This window comes from Petaurus breviceps, unplaced genomic scaffold (genome assembly GCF_028583685.1).
Source record: "Petaurus breviceps papuanus isolate PSGF00001 unplaced genomic scaffold, PetGlider_PUasm1.0 151, whole genome shotgun sequence".
NCBI classification, from domain to species: Eukaryota; Metazoa; Chordata; class Mammalia; order Diprotodontia; family Petauridae; genus Petaurus; species Petaurus breviceps.
The window spans coordinates 17,209,236-17,219,020 of record NW_027185712.1 but is presented as its reverse complement, the minus strand read 5'-3'; positions in this window follow the sequence as shown (position 1 = coordinate 17,219,020).

Below are 9,785 nucleotides of genomic sequence, written 5' to 3'. Positions count from 1 at the left end.
CCCAGATTACTGAGTGACAGGAAATGGTGAAGAAAAGAGGTGGAGACAGTGGATAAATTCTAGCCCTGACTGGAGCTTCTGTTCTAGCTTCTGTGTTGGTAATGATTTGGATAGATGCAATTTAGGTTAGGGACAGCTAGGTGGTGCAATGGATAGAGTGCTTGGCCTGGAATCAGGAAAACTCATCTTCCTGAGTTAAATCTGGCCCCAGACCCTTACTAGTCATGTGACCTTGGGCAAGTCACTTAACCCTCTTTGTTTCACTTTCTTCATTTATAAAATGAGCTGGAGAAGGAAATGGCAAACCACTCTACCAACTTTGCCAAGAAAATTTCAAATGGGGTCACAAAGAGTTGGACACAACTGAAAAAAACTCAACAACAAAAGTTTAGGTTAGCATGGTATAGTGAATATAGAGAAGCCAGGAAGACTAAGGGTTAAGACCTGCCTCTGATTCATGCTGGTTCAGTGACCCTGGCAAGTGAACTAACCTCCTACAGTCTTCTAGGCAACTTTCTAAGACTATGAGTTGCAGAGAAGGTTCAGACTTGAATTGGTCCAGGGAGTTTTCCTCACTTGAGAGTTTCCTATAACAATGAAATCACAGATTCAGACCCTAATTCTAAATTTAGGGCAAAGGGAATTGCTAAATGATCTCCCAAGACATCTGCTGTTTTCTCAGAAAGCTACACCTGTTGATTTGTCTTTCATTTTAGCTTGGACTTGCTAGAGTGAGCTTAACTCTAGGTGCCAAGAATGTCTCTTCATAGCCTGGAGACCTACCTTTGTAGGTTTCAGATACCTTATTCATAACTCCCTGCACCCACCCAAGCTCCTCGTATTCTTTGGCCTCCTTGCTGATCCTCACAGAAGACACCATCTCCAGACTGGGCATTTTCATGGGCCTGCCTCTCCTCCTCATTTCTGCCTTGTTGCTTCTCTGCCTTCCTTCAAGTCCAAGCAAAAATCATGCCTTCTACAGAAAGCCTTTCCTGATCCCCTTTTGTGCTAGTGCCTTCCCTCTGTTAGTTATCTTTAATTAATCCTGTATATATCTTGTTTATACAAAGTTGTTCGTATGTTTTCTCCTCCATTAGACTGTGAGATCCTTGAGAGCAGAAATTGTCTTTTACCTTGTATTCCTGATTAGTACATACATGGCACACAATAGCACTTAGAAGATGCTCCTTGGCTTGACTAGTTGCAGATCACATTCACTGTGTCCCAGTATCTGTCTGGAAAGAGTGAGTAACTTCCCAGTTAGGTTTTGTTAACTTGATTTGAGTAATAGTCTCAAATTACTATAAAATAGAATAATTAAAAGCTGTAGAATGCAAAGGGGACACATAAATGCCAAATAGGGGTTATGACATCTTCCATTAAGCTTTCAGTACCAGACAATTTGATTATTCACTATTGATGATCTTGGAATCTTAAAGCAGAATGGGGCCTCAGTGGGAATCTAGTTCAACCTGCACTCCTTCATTGGGCAGGGATCCCTGGTATGATGGCAATGGCAAATGGAGACTTCCTCTGCTTGAATAATTCCAGTTATGGACATCTTAACTTCTTCACAAAGTAGTCCATTTAATTGTTTTTTTTTTGGGGGGGGGAGAGGGCAACTGGAGTTAAGTGACTTGCCCAAGGTCACACGGCTAGTTTTTTGTGTTAAGTGCCTGAGGCCAGATTTGAACTCAGGTCCTCCTGACTCCAGGGCCCACTGACTCTATTCACTGCACCACCTAGCTGCCCCCTGTCCATTTAATTGTTGCACAGCTTTACTTATTAGAAAGTTTTTCCTTATAGCAAAACATTTGCTTTTCCATATATCAAAGCAAAATCTTCCTAACTTTCCTCTTTCATTTGCTTCTAAAGCTGGCCATTTCACAGTAAGGGAGAGTAAGAACAAACTGTCCCTCAAAAATAGGTATGGAATTGTCAACGTATTTGCTACCCCTCACTGTCTCCAGAAAGATCAATATCCATTCCAAAGCAATCTTCTGTGCCAGGGCCTCATGACTTATTTTTTTCCCTGACTGTTTGGGCTCAGTCATGTAATACTCACCTTACCTTGGGAAAATCTCTTCATCTTTCTGGACCTTAGTTTCCTTATAAAAGGATTGAAACATATAGTATGGGGGCAGCTGGGGCAGCCAGTTGTCATTGTGCAAAGAGTATGAGTCCTGGAGTTAGGAGGACCTGAGTTCAGATATGGCCTCAGATACTTATTAGCTGTATGACCTCAGGCAAGTCACTTAATACCAATTGACTCACAACCTCCCCAACCCCCAAACAAAACAAAACAAAAAACCAAACCCAAACATATAGTGTCAGAAGAGACCTTAGACCATCTAGTCAAAAACTCTTTTAATTTACAGGGAAAGAGACAGGTTCAAAGAAATTAAATGACCTGCTCAATGTTCCATGTTAGGTCAGAGAGCTGGGGTTTGAACCTAGATTTTCTGACCCCAAATACTGTGCTTTTTCGTCCTATACCACACTGATTGAAGAAATTGGTTTAGGTAGATTTCCAAAGTTTCTTCTAGTCCTAATATCCAACTCTTATAACCTGTTTCTTCTCTCCCCCCAACCTCCACTCCCTCAAGGTCTTTATTTATTATTTTTGGTAAATTAAAAAATTTTACATTAAAAAAAATGAGAAAAGAAAAAAAAACCATTGCCATGTACGTAGCAGACCAAAGAGAGGATTCAATATAAAACAATAAATTTCCATTTCAAGACCACCTATATAATAAATACTACACATTATTGCCAAAGCTTCCCAGCTTTTCTTTGCTTTTCTTTTGTTCTTTGCTGTGCACTTTTTACTTTATTTTTTCCCTCCCCCCCACCTTAAAGAAGGCTACAAATAAGATATTTATACATATACATAGATTTCTATAAATACACACATATATACTTATAGGTATTTAAGCCCATATTATGCTTATTTTCTCCTATCATCTGTTTCTCTGATAGTGGATAGTATCTTCCTTTATGAGTCCAAGTCTTTCCACATTTTTCTAAATCAATCAGCCTCATTTCCTATGCCACAGCAATATTGCAACCCAATCATGTCTTAACTTAGAGATTGTCTGTGAAAGTTCCCCCCACCCCTCAATTTTCTGCATTCATTTTATTCTTGGCTTCATAAGTTTTATTTATAAAAGAAAATTTTAATTTCAAATAATTAAAATTATCCTTTTTACACTTCAACAATGCTCTCACCTTATAATATAGTTTATGGTCTGATACTGCTAAATCTACTTCCTTTACTTCCTTGGTTTCTTTAAAGTTCCTGACCTTTTGTTCTTCAAAATGGCTTTGTTATTATTTTTTATAACTTAGTAAAATAATTTTTTAGTAATATAATTGGGATGACATTGAATGAATAGATTAGTTAGGTAAAATTGTCATTTAAAATTTATATTGGCTTTACCTACCCATGAACAATAAATATTACTTCAATTATTTAGATCCAAGTTTATTTGTATAAAAAGTGTTTAATGTTTATATTCACATATATGTACCTGTATCTGTTTTGACAGGAAAGTGGTCAGGTATTTTATACTGTCTAGGTATTCTAAATGGTCTAAAACAATATTGAATAATGTGACTGACTTGTAGTATGGTTTTTCTATTTTTCATTTTTGATGAAATCTATTGTAACTTTAACTTTGTTTGAGATTATGATTATGATCCCCACTTTTTTTTTTTAAGCAATCGGGGTTAAGTAACTTGCTCAAGGTTACACAGCCAGATGTTTCTGGGTGGGTGCTAAGTGTCTGAGCCCGGGATTCGATCTCCAGGTCTTCTCAACACTGGAGCCGGTGCTCTTACTTGCTGTGCTACCCCACTTTTTTTTTTACATACTAAATTCTACTCCTGCTCTTTATTTTATCTTTGTGTGTACCTCTCATTTTTATCCTGAAAGCAACATATTCTTGAATTCAAGTTTTTAATCTGCTATCCATTTCTGTTTTATGGGTAAATTCATCACAGTCACATTCTAAGCTACAATTACTTGTGTATTTTCCTTCTTTCTATTTTTCCTCTCTGTCCTTCTGCTCTTATTTACCCTTCTCTCTCCTCTGCTTTACTTCTACTTGCTACTTTGTGCTCCTATTCCTTAACCTACCCACCCCTCTAAGAGTCCCTCCCTTATCCTCTCCCCCCACCCTATCCCCTTACCCTCTTATCTCTTTCTGAATTTAGAAGAATTTTATACTCTTTCAAATTTTTAAATAGATACCTTGTTTCCCCGATAATAAGACACTGTCTGGACAGAAAAACACCAGAGGGCTTATTTTCAGGGGAGGGCTTATTTTAATGAACATTGACAGCAATTTTAATAAACAGGTAAATGTGAACAAAAAAATGCACCTTTATTCAATAAGCAAATCACTGGGGAAGAACAGGATGATGTGCTCACTGCTGCAGCTCTGATTGGATGCAGCTTGGAGCTCGGCTTGCGTTTCATGGGGGGGGGGGGACGGTGCATACAGAGGTTACCGTAATGTAGTGTGTAGCGTAGGGGATCACCTTCACTACAGTAGCAATCTCAATAGGGCTTATTTTCGGGGGAGGGCTTATTGTAGAGGAATCTTACACAGTAAGGGGAGGGCTTATTTTCAGGATAGGTCTTATTATTGGGGAAACACGGGTAAGTTGTTCCCTCTTTAACCAATTCCTTATGAGAGCAAGGTTCCAGCCAGTACCCATCTTCCCCCCTACTACCTTCTTCTTTATCAGTTTTTCTTTTTATGGCTCATTTGTATAAGATAATTATTCCTTTTTATCTCTTCCTATAGGTTTATTTTTTTAGAATCACCCCATCTTACTCAGCTCATCCCACACCTTTCTTTCAAACTACCCAAATAATGATGACAATCATGAGTTCTGGTAATATTTTCACATATATGAAGTAAACAATTTGACCTTTTTGAGTCCCTTATAATTGGTCATTAATGTTTACCTTATATTTCTCCTGGATGTTGTTTGCTGAATTTTTCCTTAAGTTCTGGGGTTTTTGTCAGAAAAATCCAAAAGTCTTTGAGTTCATTAAATGTCCATTTTTGCCCGAATTCAGGATTATACTTAACTTTGCTGGGTAAATTACCTTTGGTTGTAACTCCAACTCTTTGGCTCTAGGGAATATAGTATTCCAAGACCTACAATTCTTCAATGTAATAACTGCTAGGTCTTGTGTAATCTTTATTGGAGCTTCATGATATTTATTTCTTATTGCTGCCAATATTTTCTCCTTTACCTGGGAGCTTTGAAACTTGGCTATGCTATTTCTATCTGTTTTCCTCCTGGGATGGTGATTAGTAGATTTTTCTATTTCTATTTTGCCTTCTTGTTCAAGAACTTCAGGGCAATTTTCCTTGATAATTTCTTGTAATATTGTATCAAGATTCTTTTTTTTATCATACTTTTCAGGTAGACCAATTATTCTTATTTCTCCTTGGTCTGTTCTCCAGATCTGTTTTTCTTTGTTTGTTTCCTGATGAGATATTTTACTTTCTCTTCTATTTTTTCATTTGTTTGATTTTGTTTTATGATTTTTTTTGGTGTCTTAGAACTTCTTTAGCTTCTCCTTGCCCAATTCTAGTTTTCAAGGAATTATTTTTTTCTTTAAGCCTTTTATTCTCTTTTTCCAGTTGATTGACTTTTTCATAATTTTTTAAAGTTGCTCTTACTTTTTTTCTAATTTTTCCTCAATCTCTCTTATTTGATTTTTAAAGTTCTTGTAAAATTCTTCCAAGGACTCTTTGTGCTTGAGACCATTTGATACTTACTTCTCATTGAAAAAGGAGTGACTTTTTTAAGCTCCATTATCTTTCTCTGATTATTAGCTCAGATCTTCTCTATCCCCATAGTAACTATCTATGGTTGAGTTCTTTATCCTCTGCTTACTCACATTTATTTATTTATTTATTGTTTCATTTATTTATTTATTTATTTTTAGCAGCCCTTAGTGTAATTAAGTTATAGTACTGAGGTATGGGGAATGATTTCCCAAGCCTCAGGTTTTTTTTACTATTATTTTCTGAGGTCTGTTTTGGGGGCCCAACCTCAGGTTCTCCTCTCTTCTCCTAAGTCACAGCTAGGGCATCTAGACACACTATCCTGCAAATGATCTTGCTTTCTGTGGTCCCTTCAGTGGTTGCAAACTACAACTGTCATCTCTGCTCCAGAACTGAAACCAGGGACTCTGCTCTCCTGCAAGTAACCACAGTCAACAGGGTCCCTGCCTTTTGCTACTGCACTCACCAGCTGTGTGCTAGCTCCTCCCTGCAGCCACAGCCTGGAATAGTTTTGGTCAGCACAACTGTGCTTGGTGTCCCTTGACAGTGAGTGCAAAGTCCTTCAATTTTTTCTTACTCAGCATTTGATCCCCACACTGCTTGTGAGATGAAAGTTTCTAAGGCTAAGGCTGCCTGTCAACCCAGCTGCTCCCAGGTTGTTTCTGCAGGATTGGCCTGGAGGTTTTTGCACTTCACTCAGGCCAAACTTCCCTGGAGGTCAGGTCTTTCCTGGGGTCTTCTCAAATTGTCTTAGGATGACTGCTTTACCTTGTGTTTATCTCTGCTGCTCTGAATAGATGTTCTGTCTTTTTTGTGGAGGAAATTTGAAAAGTTGAAAGTTTTCTGACCTACTCCACTATCTTCCCAGAATCCTCCTTCTACAACCTATTTCAAGAAAAACCAAGGTTGATCAGGAGAAAAAAAATTCTAAGTCAGTGCTAAATAATGCCTGCGTTTTCATATCTTTGCTGTTTTGATAGAATGTGGTTCAAGGAAAAGAGTACTGACTCTGGAGTCAGAGGATTGGGTTCAAATCCTCTGCCTTACAGGCCCTGAGTGCATCACTTAGCCTCTCTGAGACTCAATTCCTCATCTGTAAAAATGAAGGAGATGGATCAAATGGTACTTATAGCCCCTTTCAATGTTAGGAACTTATGTTTGCAGAATATTTTTTTGCTCTGGTCGCCACCTAGTGGTCAAAACATTTTTCTAGTTGGCTGAGGTTTTCTTAGGAAAAATCTATAGGATCCTTTCACTGGTAGTTTACATACATAAAAACTGAAATATGTTGATTGTATCTTGTTTTCCAATTTTTAAACAAAATTAGTTTGCATTTGCTTGGTGTATGTTTGCTCATTTTATTTATTTATTTATTTTTAGATTTCTAAAATTAGGCTTTATCCATTACAAGGATTCATTTATTCACATTCATCATTGCTCTCAGCATGATAGAAACACAAGTTCATCCAATGCAAAATTTAGGATTTTCATTTTCTTTTTTAAAATTAATTTATTTACTTTTGGCTTACAACATTCAGTCCCACAGTCCCTTGAGTTTCAAATTTTCTCCTCTTCCCTTTCCCCTCCCCCCATGGAGGCATGCAATCAAATATAGGATCTACAAATACCTTCGCATTAAACAGTCAAGTTGTAAAGAAGGATTATAACCAATGAACTGAACAATGAGAAAGAAGAAAAAAAACAAAACAAAAAAAGAGAGAGAGAGCAAGTACTTTGTTTCAGTCTGCATTCAGACTCTGTAGTTATTTCCCTAGATGTAAATACCCTTTCCATCACGCGTCTTTTGGAGTTGTCAAAGTTAGTCGTCACACATACGATGTGTCTGTAATTGTGTACAAAGTTCTCCTGGTTCTGCTCTCTTCACTCAGTATCAGTTTATATAAGTTTCTCCAGGTTATTAGGAAGTCCGTCTGCTTCCTCATTTTTTATAGCACAATAGTTCCATTACATTCATATACCAGAACTTGTTCAGCCATTCCCCAATTGATGGGTATCCCCTTGATTTCCAATTCTTTGCCACCACAAAAAGAGCTGCTCTAAATATTTTTGTACAAATGGGTCCTTTTCCCACTTCTATGATGTCTTTGGGACACAGCCCTAGAAGTGGTATTGGTGGGTCAAAGGGTCAAAGTAGCCCGTTGGGTGTGGTTCCAGATTGCTCTCCAGAATGGTTGAATCAGTTCACAACTCCACCAACAATGCATTAGTGTTCTAATTTTTCCACATCCTCTCCAGCATTTATCATTTTCCTGTTTTGTCATCTTAGCCAATCTGACTGGTGAGATGTGGTACCTCAGAGTTGTTTTGATTTGCATTTCTCTAATCAATAGTGATTTAGAGGATTTTGTCATATGCTTATAGATATTTTTAATTTCTTCCTCTGAAAACTGCCTGTTTATGTCCTTTGACCATTTATTAATTGGGGGATGACTTATATTCTTATAGATTTGACAGTTCTCTGTATATTTTAGAAATGAGTCCTTTATCAGAGATACTGGTTGTAAAAATTCTTTCTCAATTTCCCACTTCTCTCTTAATCTTGGTTACATTGGCTTTATTTGTACAGAAACTTTTCAATTTAATGTAATCAAAATCATCTATTTTGCATTTCATAATGCTCTCTAACTATTGTTTAGTCATAAAATCTTCCCTTCTCCATAAATCTGACGGGCAAACTACTCCTTGCTCTCTGATTGCTTACAGTGTCAGCCTTTATAGCTAGATCGTGCACCCATTTAGACTTTATTTTGGTATATTGTGTAAGATATTGGTCTATACCCAGTTTCTGCCATACTGTTTTCCAGTTTTTCCAGCAGTTTTTGTCAAATAGTGAGTTCTCATCCCAGAAGCTGGAGACTTTGGGTTTATCGAACACTAGATCACTACTGTCATTGACTGCTCTGTCTTGTGCACCTGTTCTATTCCACTGATCTACCACTCTTTTCTTTAGCCAGTGTCAAGTACGTTTGCTCATTTTAAAAAACCCTTCTCTAAAAGTTGAGTTTGATCAAATTTTCTGGTTCTATATTACTAAAGGTTTAAATTTAGAAGTGCCCTTGAAATCCATAATGAAATATCATTATTGTACAACTATTTTGGAAAGTAATTTGAAATTATGCACACAAAGTGATACTAACCTTTTGACCCAGAGATTCCATGGGTTGAAATGTACACCAAGGAGGTCATTGATAAAAAGAAAGACCTCATATACAATGAAATATTTGTGGTCAGTCCTTTTTGTATTAGCTATGAAGTGTAAACAGAGCAGAAGCTCATCAACTGGTAAATGACTAAAGAAACTGTGGTACATGAATGTAATGTAACATTATTATTCTGTAAGAAATAACTTATATAATGATTACAGAGAAGCATAGGAAAGTTTTACATAATCTGATGCAGAGTGAAATAAGCAAAGCTAAGAAAACTACATAAGTAATGACTACAACAATGTAAATAGAAAAAACAATCACAAAAGTGAAAGTTGCAGAATTTCAATAAATAAATATGGCCCCAAAGAAAAGATATAAAAAGACATTCCTTCCTCACTCCTTTGGTGGGAGGTCCATAGTAATAATAAATGCCTGTTGATTGATTTATTAGTTACTAATATTGAAAGGTCTACAGAATTATTGCTTCTTTTTTCCTATATCTGTCTTTATTTTTTTCTTTTCTAATAGAATGCTCTTCTATGGATTTTTGTTTTCCAAGACATGTAGAAGCAGCCATAAATGGACAATAACTTTTAAAAAGATTATATTTTCATAGTCCATGTATAGGTAGATCCCACCTTAAGAAAATCTTATCAATGAGATAGAAACATTGCCTGTATCTTCAAACTTTTTCAATGTACCAAATGGTTTTGCTGATTTTTTTCTCTTCCTCTTTTTCATTTTTTTGTCTTTTACAAATATTTACTATATGAGATGGCTATCTGGGAGGGTGATGATGAGAGAA